The 11,834-nt window shown below is 48.5% G+C and overlaps 1 pseudogene; it reads left to right on the top strand.

The window, feature by feature from the left end:
- The first annotated feature begins 10,755 nt into the window (after positions 1-10,755).
- LOC119273855 lies at positions 10,756-10,894 on the top strand (annotated as a pseudogene).
- Positions 10,895-11,834: the final 940 nt, after the last annotated feature.

Here is an 11,834-nt window from a genome sequence, read left to right as displayed (position 1 = left end):
TTAAACATTTATTTGACTAAAATTCAACGAACGGGACAAATATTCGGCGAAACAGTACATTACTTTCGGCGAATTGAAATAGTTTTTTACATAGATAAAATACTTCACAAAATAAACGCGACTACAGGCTGAATAACGCGCTGACAGAGGCGAAGTCGCCGCCGCCGCCGTTGTCCTCGTCGTCCTTCTCCTCCATCACACGGCCACCCCTGCTAGACCTCTGCCCAGGGTCGCCTTGGCAGACCGGTGGCGGCGCGTCATCGTCACTGTCGTCGTCGAGGACGACGACGCCTCCCTCATCACGGCCACGACGCTGAGCGACAAACTTCTCAAGGGTGAGGCGCTGGCGCTCCAGCTCCGTCCGCGCCTAGTCTTCGCACGCCCACTTCAAGGTCGCCGCGTCGTCCAGCCCTGGCTCCGTCTTCACGCCGACGAGCCCTGGCTCCGTCTTCACGGCGGTGAGCCCCGGCTCCATCTTCGGCTTGACGAAGCGGGGAGGAGTCGAGGAAGAGGTGCGCCCGCCCTTGTTGATGACGGCGCCGGCGCTGCGGGTGCGTCGACCGAGCAGCGTCTCCGCAGGCTCGGTCTTGACGTTGTAGAGCGCCGGCGAGCCGGAGGAGTGAGAGGAGGAAGATGAGCGGGTCCTCCTCGGCATCCATTGGACGCCGCTCCGGCGCGCGGCCGGGGCGGCAGGGTATGTCATCGGATGGTCGTTGCCGCCCTCGAGGTGCTGGAGGACGGCATGGAGAGTGCGGCCGGGGGCGCCCCACCACATGCGGCGGACCTCGTTGTTCTTCGTCCCCCGCCGCGCCGCGCCGCCTGCGGGCGCTGGAAGTATGAAGCCCATGGCTCGCGGTTGCCAGCGGCGTACTGCGGGAGGGCCCGCTGCTCCTCCATCAGCGACGCCCACATGCGGTCGACCTTGTCGGCGAAGTAGTCGGGGCGCGTGGTGACGTCTGGCAGCGGGGGAATGGGGACGCCACCGGCGCTAAGCTTCCACCATCCCAGCGTGCGCATGTCAGGAGGCACCGGGACGTTGGCCTTGAATAGCAGGTAGTCTTCCCACTCGTGCAACGAGCGACGGCCGAAGCCATTTGGCCACCGCCCCATCGTCGGGGAACCTCTCGCCCATCGTCGCGGCTGGGCACAGGGAGAGAGTGGAGGAACTTCGGCCGCAATGGCGCACGGGAAGAGAGGGGAGGAACTTCGGCGGCGCCGGCGCACGTGGAGAGAGAGAGAGAAAGAGCTCGGCGGCTATGGGCGGGGTGCGGCCAGAGGAGAGGGGAGGCACTGCTTATATAGCGGCCGGGGGGTGTGGTCGCGGTGGGTACACGTTGTGGGAGGTGGTGCGTCGTCGTGCCGCGCCGCCCGTGAGGAATCAATGAAAGGCTGGCCGGCGGCAGTCTTGGCATTGATTCTCCAACGAGATGGCTTTATCAATCCTGAAACTCTGTGGCTCCATCCTTAATTAATAAGCCATTGCATGGGTGTTTACATGTTGTGGACTTGGTGTATGTCTGCGTTTATATTCTACTCTCTCGGTCCCATAATATAAGATCGTTTCGCAAGCTAAACCGCGAGCTAAACCGCGTTGGAACAATCTTATATCGTGAGGCGGAGAGAGTACCTAGGATTTCTGGAAAAAACATGTGGTCGTTGCTTGCAGGCCCGGTCCATAGGCCGGACAAACGGGGCGCCCGCCCTGGGCCCTCGGGAGGAAGGGGCCCTGCCCAGGTAGTACATACAGTGCATTTACGGTCTTATCTAAAAACAACTGTCCGAGGCCCAGGAGTCTAGTCTATGTCAAGAAAAATAGAAAGGCACATACCACGCTTCAGTCAGCCCTAGCAGACCAGTCGACATTGCCCTAGGCTCCAACTACTGTTGACTTCGACAGCTCCACTTCTCTCCTTGCCATTTTCTCGAGAGGAGCGCCGCCCCTTCCTTTTCCTAGGTCACGACCAACCACGAATGGAGGCCAAACCGCCAATGGTGCGATTCAATCATTTCCCAACTAATTTTCTTTCAATCCGTGATTATTCTACTCGTCCCCTTGCCGTTTCAGAGATGGTATTTGTACGTCGATTAGTCTACTCCCAAATTCCAATCACCGATGCAAGAAAAAAAATCCATATCAAGTGCTTTTGTTCATTCCCTGGCAATTTTCTATGCAACTAGCAAGATGCCCGTGCATTACACGGAACATTAAGATGTATTTTTTTATAAAACACTTGTTGTGATTGACCCATGCGGGAGTAATCCCATGTGTAAAAACTAATGATATCTCGAGAAACAGGAGAGATAAGGTGAGGACGAGTGGGGCGTGGTGGTGATTGATGGTCGGACTGAGCGGAGGCATGGGGATGGACGACGCCGACAGTGGCCACCACGCTAGAATGTTCAAGAGACTTCCTTTTTTAATTGCTCAACAATGAGATTATGGGAGATAAGGATGAACGAGGGAAATCTGCAAATATGGAGAGGTGCGGGTATTTTTTTGCAAAATTGTCATAGTTTGCTTTCTATCCATCAAATATAGATCAGACGGTCTATATTGCAAGATGGCAGACACACCATCATCACCAACTCAGTTTTTTATAAGAGTAGAGACATGGTGTTTCGTCTTCTAGCAAATACTTGTCTAGTAATGGTAACAAAAACTGGATAGTTGTGCTGTTAACATTCAAAAACTGGTTGTTTGACATGACCAATTGACAAAATAAGTAAGCTCCAACATAAACTTATGTCCCTGTAACACATTTGTATGTCTTCGGTTTGGATGCTTCTGGTCTATGTTATTTTTCATCGGTGGCGGTTGCTGTTCTAGGTAGCTGGTCCTATAGGGTCTTAGCAAGACGACTTCCCGACTGTCTACTACAACAAGTTGTGTCCGGCTCCGGCGATGGAGGGGCGACGACGTCGGCGCGCCTTCGGCTCGCCTCGGTGCTTGTAGTCGTCGCTATGTGGTCTACAGATCTGGATGCAATTTTATTTTTATTTCTGGTGCTCGTTATACTGTCATGATTAAAGATGAATATATCAGAAGTTTTTCCGAAAAAAAAAGGCTCAAGCAATAATTCGTTTTGACAAGCTTATTTATCATACAAAAGAAATATATTACCTATTTGTTTGCAAATAAGGCCTCTTGTTGCATCTTGCCCCGGGCCTTCTCAATTCTCGTATTTGTTTAGACATCATCACAGTTGAAGCTGTGATTTCAATAAGAGTATTGTCCATTCGAATGAGACGGAAATACTAGATATTATCAAGCAAACTTGATGTACCAGATGCAGGATCTAATATTTCCGAAAGTAATAATACTCGATGATCACCTTCATATATTTTGTTCCAAGAAGCAACAATGCTCGATGATCAACAGCACGGCCGTGCCGTTAAATAACAAGCGCGTCGTAAATAGAAGTTTTACGTGATAGCACAAGCGCTAGCAGGAGATCACCAGTCGAAAATCATGTCACCTGTAAATCCTAAAACAGGCTGCAGAACCCGGCGCAGCTGAGCTTGAACATCCGGAAGGGTCATGCAGTAGTTGAGCAGATCCTGAACAAAGCTGTAAGGGCGAACTCGAAGGCTGTCGCTACGAGGCTCCTCCCAGAGACTTGAGATGTTCTCCTGAGTGCCGCTGCGGAGGTCAACCCTGTACATCCGGCTCATCCCGTACAGATCATCGGCGTAGTAGACGCTGTCGCCGTCAACGGACGGGAACCTGTCCGCGTCAACGGACACGCACCGGCAGCCGAGGAAGAGAGCGCGGCTGCCGATGCTCTTGACGGGCACGAGCGCCCCACGCTGGGCGTCCACCCTGAAGACCTTGGCACCACGCCATGAACTAGAATCACGGAGGACGAGCAGAAGCTCCCCGGCGGACTCCACAAGGAAGAAACTGTATATTGCACTGCCTCAGGTGGGCATGCCACGACGTCCGACATCTCGGCCACCACCTTGCCGCGACGGTGCCTCACCGTTCCAACGTTCTTGACTACCACCCCTTTTGCATCCACCATATAGGCATGGCCTGCGTAGGCGACGATGCTTGCGATGAAGGCCTGGCTGCGAGGGAACGCCTGTTCACAGAGGAGCGCGCTGGCCGGGTCGGCGCAGCAAACCTTTTGGCCTTGCCTGAAGTCGAAGGAGAAGATCAGAGCCGGATCGGAGCCGGTCACCGCGGCCATCGTTTCGTCGCAAGGGATCCTCGTGTCGAAGCGCAGCATGGACCCGGTGAAGGGGTTGAGGACGCGAATTGCGAGCGGGAGCTCGGTGCGCCCGAGGACGAGGAGGCCGTCCGAGGTGGCGATTAGGATGTGGCGGCGGAGTAGCGGCAGGCGCCGACGGAGAAAGCGCCCGGTGACAACATTGACGAAGAGGCGGTTATCGTCGCCGGCGTTCTCCTCGAGCATGAGCCACAGCCGTGGACGGAAGCGCAGGAGGTCAACTCGACCTGGGTCTGCGGTGGCAGAGCGCCAGTTGTGGCAGACGGCCCGCATCCCCATATAGTAGTCGATGTCGTTGGTGGTCAGGAAACAGTCGCCGATGCGACGAACCAGGTCCGACGGAAGGGACGACCAGTCCACCGTCGCCGCCATGATGGATTGGACTGGAGAACGTATATGCTCGCATGTGGATCAAGAAATGCAACCGGCAGATGTATATATAAGAGGATAGATGAATTGCGCTTTAATGGCCCCGGCCGGAAGACGGAAGAATTTGGGAGCGGTGACTGATGAGCTCCGTGCGACGCGAGCTTCGTTCATGCACACCAATGTGTTTTTTTTTTTTTTTTTTGCGAAAACACCAATGCTGGACCGTTCGTTCTACTAGGCATGTACAATAGGGGGCAGCACCCCCGTTCATCCACGTAGGTAAGAAAGTACTGTACGAGGCACTTGGTTTGATTTTTAATACCCAACGCTTCAGCCTCAGAACCCACACCATCACTCTCTTCGAAACTATCCGGTTCATCTAGCGGCCGAACGCATCTTCTTCCCCGATCTTCCTCAAATGCATACCAAATCAATGGCAATAAACCTTTATGCCTGAAATTTTTCACCCAATCGACCTTTCCTTTGTTAGGAGAGTGGCATCGGCCATGCGTAGCTGCCGCCCCGAGCTCACGCAGCCGGCCATGGCCCCTTTTCCAGTCTCACTGCACGGTGTCCTCCATGGCTGCGTCACTGAGCTCGTGCTGCTGCTGGTAGCTATATATGGCCGTGTTTCCGGGCTCGGCATCATCACCGACGCTCTCCGACCGGCACAGTAAATATGAATGAAATCTTTACCTAATGAGGATGTCGATAACTACTACACGTGTGACACAATGAATACCCGACCACACGATTATTTCGGTCGTACCTAAGAGACAGCCCACACGATTTTATGTGGGCGAACATTAAAACTGCCTACACGTTTGGGCGAAGCTACGACGGCCCTCACGACCCCGTGTGGCAATTACTCTCTCCCATCTGGTGAGCGCGAACGCATGTGTAATTAACTTTAATTGCCATATGTAATTAACTATATTTGTCATGTATGCTATGTATCATCTCTACTCCTAATGGAGCAGTTGATAGTCTTTGTTCCAGGGTTTTTTTCGTCCCACCTCCCACTTCGTCTGGTTTTTTTTGAACCGGTTTTTTTTTCGTCCCTCCAGCCCCACCTCATCCCACGCAGGCAGCCGAAACAAAACACCCCGCAAAAAAGCATTTCTATCGATCCCCTTCGCAACGATCACTTCAAAAACGCCGCCGCCACCGATCTCGCTGGGAAGACCACGCCGGATCTCGCCTCCACGTTACAGCGCCTGGTCTCCTTGAGGACAAAACGCAGACGCACGAGAACGACGCCGCCGCCGATCTCACTGTGAAGAGCACGCCGGATCTCGCCTCCACGTTACGGAATCGGCGCAACGGTTCTGGATCGCCGGCGCGGACGTAAGAGGTCACGTCGGCGCCACCGCGGACGCAGGGCGGTTTCAACCCCAGGTATGCTGTACGGGATCAAACAAACAAACAAAACTCAATAATCTGGCGGCGTCAAACAAATCTGGGGTTAAACGATTCTGGGGTTCTATTGTGCACGGGCCAGGTACGCCCCAGATATGTTGTACGCCGGTGAGTTTGCACTGGCAGATCTAAAAGTTCTTGGTTTAGTAAATTAGCCACACACTTCTTTTTTTCTTAATAGTTCCTCACGAGAGCATTTACCTCCCTTCTCATGCTTTGCCTTCACAAAACCATGTTATGATGGATTGGTCTGTTCAACCATTTTATCTTCCAAAAGATTGCCCTTAGTTTCCCTTTCAGATTCACCGTCTACTTTAGGGCCGCCACTAGATAAAAGCTCATGAAAAGCATTGCTATGGTAAGGCCTTTCATTATCTGCAAGAGGACACCCAAATTATCAACCGCAATTAACACTGATGGTTTCTGATTTTGAGCTGTCAAACAATTACTAATTTTGCGCTGTCACAGAGACAACGCTGTTTTGTTAGTTAAGTGTGGCTGCTGGTAGTGTTGAAAGAACAAGACGAAAAACCACTACCCAAAATAGAAACTGATGTTGTAGGCTAGAATAACTGATGTTGAATCTGTAGAATGTTCTCACTCCCATTTGACTGAAGTTGTGTAACATGTACTGACTGAAGTTCAGTCAAGTGACGCCTCATATTGACCTAAGTCCTGTATAACAGCAAGCTGCCCTTGTGATCTTCGACGGCCTTTAGAACTGTTGTAATTTCACTTGATCTAGCTGCAATCAGATGAACAGTTCATCTTAGCATTTTGAATTTTTAACATGTAAAGTAGCTAGCTAGCAGTTAATGTTTGCAAAGTAGATAGCAGAGTCTGTTAGACATGTCTTTCTTTTTTTTACCTCTACAGCAAAACTCATATATCAAAGTAGCAGAGTCTGTTGGACATATATGCCCTTATGGACTGAATTTCTGTACAATAGGACTGTTGGAATTTCACGTGATCTATTTGCAATCAGAGGAAAAGTTGATGTTAGCATTATTACGATGTAAGCAGCAAATTCAGTCTACAAGTATTTGCTAATAACCTGAGTCTGTTGGACATGTCTTTCTTTTTTTATAGATACATATGGGGAATCCACACAGCAAGCCAACGGAAGAGACAACATCGTCACATGTATCTCCAGATATATGTCCAACTATAAATTGTGCTATACATGTCAAACACCATCCCAGGAGACTGAATGTGTTGCAGGCCCGATGGAGGCGACAAATGTTAACTTCTATAACCAAGAACTTATACCCGTAGCCGACGATGTTGACAAAATTTACCAAGGTAGTCCAGCTATAAGGCTGTGCAAAATTACAGAGCTTAATTTTATGAGACCAATCATACCTAAGAGACTTGGGCACGATCGATTCTAATGGATCCAGCATGTGACTTGTAGGAGTCCATATTACTCCCTCGGAACAGGTGATAGTTCAACAGAACGATGGTGATAGCACATATGATACTCCAGGTATATATGTACCTCCAGGTATATGTTCAACTACAAATTTTGCTATATATGCCAAGCACCATCACAGAAGACTGAATGTGTTGTAGACCCGATAGATGGGACAAATGTTGACGACTATAACCCAGAGATTATACCCATAGCCGACGATGTTGACAAGATTTACCCAAGTAGTCCAGATATTAAGGCTGTGCAAATATACAGAGCTTAATTTTATGCGTTTTATGTGATCAGTCTTGCCTAACAGAGTTGTGACTTGTAGGAGTCCATATTACTCCCTCGGAGCGGATCATACTTGAACAGACCGATGGTGATAGCACATATGTTCATCAACCTTCCCATCTGGTTTCGGGTAAGTATTCTTTTGCTGAAAGGTTAACACCATGTGCCTACAACTTTGCCTTATTTCGGACCAATATTTGTTATGTTTACATGATGCAGACAACCCTCCGATCTCATTCCTATATAATGGAGATTTGTTGCCGGCTCCCAGTAATCTGACACGAAATTTTGCAACAGATGTACAACAAAGTTCTAATGGTATTACCTCATACATCTTGGATCTGATCTAATTTTTGCTAAAAGTGTTTTATTTTCGTACATTAACCTAGCTTACGGCTTTTATTTTTTTTCAGTAGCTTTGAATGTCGCCAAGCAAACTTTAAAAAATGGGATGTCAGACGAAAAAAGGGAGCAGTACAAGGCCAGGAGGCGAGCTGCTTATCGGAAGAAAAAAGAGGATGGTACGGTCAAGCGCCAAGATGAAAATCAACCTTCCCTTCCAATGTCTGGTATGGTTCATTGATGTTTCAGCAATACAATGAACAATGAATATATATTAAGTAGTCATTGCATACGTTACATGCACTGTAGTGGTTCATCTAGCTTCGTTCTTTCTCGATAGAGCTATCTCCTTTAAAACCGGATGTTACCCACCTCATCTTTGTCATGGGACCCTCGCTCCTTCACACCGTGCTACCCCACGGACCGTCGAGGAGTCTTCTACCAACCTTCTCTCCCGAGCCAAAAAGGCACATCCGATGTCTCCCCAAACGTTGCCATGTTATAACATATATTTGAATGTCGTCGATTACCACGAAACAAAAATAGAATGTCCACTGTTGGGTATGCAACTGATACGCCATCATGTTTGTTATTAACACTTGAAGCAGTCAACCAATGCATTTACCCTTCTATCCTAAACGTGTCATGCAATGTAGTGCTTCAGCTAGCTTCATTCTTGTTTATTGGGGAATGCGTCGTCTACTCTCACTCTGGTTTCGTTAATGACAAAGAACTAGCCAAGTAGTCCAGCTATAAGGCTCTGCAAAATTACAGAGCTTAATTTTATGAGACCAATCATACCTAAGAGACTTGGGCACGATCGATTCTAATGGATCAAGCATGTGACTTGTAGGAGTCCATATTACTCCCTCGGAACGGGTGATAGTTCAACAGAACGATGGTGATAGCACATATGATACTCCAGGTATATATGTACCTCCAGGTATATGTTCAACTACAAATTTTGCTATATATACTAAGCACCATCACAGAAGACTGAATGTGTTGCAGACCCGATAGATGGGACAAATGTTGACGACTATAACCCAGAGATTATACCCATAGCCGACGATGTTGACAAGATTTACCCAAGTAGTCCAGATATTAAGGCTGTGCAAATATACAGAGCTTAATTTTATGCGTTTTATGTGATCAGTCTCGCCTAACAGAGTTGTGACTTGTAGGAGTCCATATTACTCCCTCGGAGCGGATCATACTTGAACAGACCGATGGTGATAGCACATATGTTCATCAACCTTCCCATCTGGTTTCGGGTAAGTATTCTTTTGCTGAAAGGTTAACACCATTTGCCTACAACTTTGCCTTATTTCGGACCAATATTTGTTATGTTTACATGATGCAGACAACCCTCCGATCTCATACCTATATAATGGAGATTCGTTGCCGGCTCCCAGTAATCTGACACGAAATTTTGCAACAGATGTACAACAATGTTCTAATGGTATTATCTCATACATCTTGGATCTGATCTAATTTTTGCTAAAAGTATTTTATTTTCGTACATTAACCTAGCTTACGGCTTTTATTTTTTTTCAGTAGCTTTGAATGTCGCCAAGCAAACTTTAAAAAATGGGATGTCAGACGAAAAAAGGGAGCAGTACAAGGCCAGGAGGCGAGCTGCTTATCGGAAGAAAAAAGAGGATGGTACGGTCAAGCGCCAAGATGAAAATCAACCTTCCCTTCCAATGTCTGGTATGGTTCATTGATGTTTCAGCAATACAATGAACAATGAATATATATTAAGTAGTCATTGCATACGTTACATGCACTGTAGTGGTTCATCTAGCTTCGTTCTTTCTCGATAGAGCTATCTCCTTTAAAACCGGATGTTACCCACCTCATCTTTGTCATGGGACCCTCGCTCCTTCACACCGTGCTTCCCCACGGACCGTCGAGGAGTCTTCTACCAACCTTCTCTCCCGAGCCAAAAAGGCACATCCGATGTCTCCCCAAACATTGCCATGTTATAACATACATTTGAATGTCGTTGATTACCACGAAACAAAAATAGAATGTCCACTGTTGGGTATGCAACTGATACGCCATCATGTTTGTTATTAACACTTGAAGCAGCCAACCAATGCATTTACCCTTCTATCCTAAACGTGTCATGCAATGTAGTGCTTCAGCTAGCTTCATTCTTGTTTATTGGGGAATGCGTCGACTACTCTCACTCTGGTTTCGTTAATGACAAAGAACTAGCCAAGTAGTCCAGCTATAAGGCTGTGCAAAATTACAGAGAAGCTTACGAGAGGGAACGAAGCACTTTGGCGCGCCACGGTCCTCTCGGCCATCCGAGGGGCGCAGATGGCGGCCTTCCTCGACCTCGAGCAGGAGGTGCCATCCACGCACATTGAGATCACCTCCTCCGACGGCAAAACCAAGTCCAAGGCCCTGAACCCTGAGTTCGGCATGTGGTATGCGCGAGATCAGCATGTTTTCTCCTACCTGTTGACGACGCTGCCCCGCGAGATGGCCATCCAAGTTGCAACATGCCATACCGCAGCTGAGCTATGGAACACCGTGCAAGGGATGCTGGCGTCGCATACACGCGCACAGACTGTCAACGTCAGGATTGCTCTGGCGAACCTCCAGAAGGGCAACCTCTTCGTCGCTGAATACGTCGGTAAGGTCAGAACACTTTGTAATGAGTTAATGGCTTCAGGAAAGAAGGTGGACGAGGAAGGTGTCATCTCCCACATCCTCGCTGGACTCAACGAGGAATTTGACCCCGTGGTTTCTGCCATGTGCACACGGGTCGAACTTGTCAGGGTGCTGGAGCTGTACTCGCAGCTCCTGAGCTTCGAGACTCGCATGAACTTGCGCAGCGGGTATTCTCAGTCATCTGCAAACGCAGCAGCACGTGGTCGTGGCTTCCCCAACAAGCAAGGCGGCGGTGGCGGCGGTGATCGCAACCGCAACTACTCCAAGCCTCCAAACCGTGGAAACGGGGGAGGTGGCAACGGCGGGAACTACAATAACAATCCCTCCGCCAAGCCTATGTGCCAGATCTGCGGCAAGATTGGACACCCTGCGTGGAAGTGTTGGAAGAGGTATGTGTAACGCTCTCGATGCGGCTATATCTCCCACGTGTCGAAGCACGACTTAGAGGCATAACCGCATTGAAAGCAATGTCGCAAGTGAGGTAATCTTCACACAACCCATGTAATACATAAGGGAAAGAGATACATACTTGGCTTACAATCGTCACTTCACACAATACATGAATAAAGCATTACATCATCCAGATACAATAAAGGTTCGACTACGGAACCCAAAATAAAAGAAGACTACCCCAAATGCTACACAGATTCCCGATCGTCCCAACTGGGCTCCACTACTGATCGACTAGAACATGTAAAGTAGCTAGCAGTTAATGTTTGCAAAGTAGATAGCAGAGTCTGTTAGACATGTCTTTCTTTTTTTTACCTCTACAGCAAAACTCATATATCAAAGTAGCAGAGTCTGTTGGACATATATGCCCTTATGGACTGAATTTTTGTACAATAGGACTGTTGGAATTTCACGTGATCTATTTGCAATCAGAGGAACAGTTGATGTTAGCATTATTATGATGTAAGCAACAAGTTCAGTCTACAAGTATTTGCTAATAACCTGAGTCTGTTGGACATGTCTTTGTTTTTTTATAGATACATATGGGGAATCCACACAGCAAGCCAACGGAAGAGACAACATCGTCACATGTACCTCCAGGTATATGTCCAACTATAAATTGTGCTATACATGTC

The sequence above is a fragment of the Triticum dicoccoides genome, chromosome 3A (genome assembly GCF_002162155.2).
Source record: "Triticum dicoccoides isolate Atlit2015 ecotype Zavitan chromosome 3A, WEW_v2.0, whole genome shotgun sequence".
Lineage (NCBI taxonomy): Eukaryota > Viridiplantae > Streptophyta > Magnoliopsida > Poales > Poaceae > Triticum > Triticum dicoccoides.
This window is presented reverse-complemented; position numbering and strand designations above follow the sequence as displayed.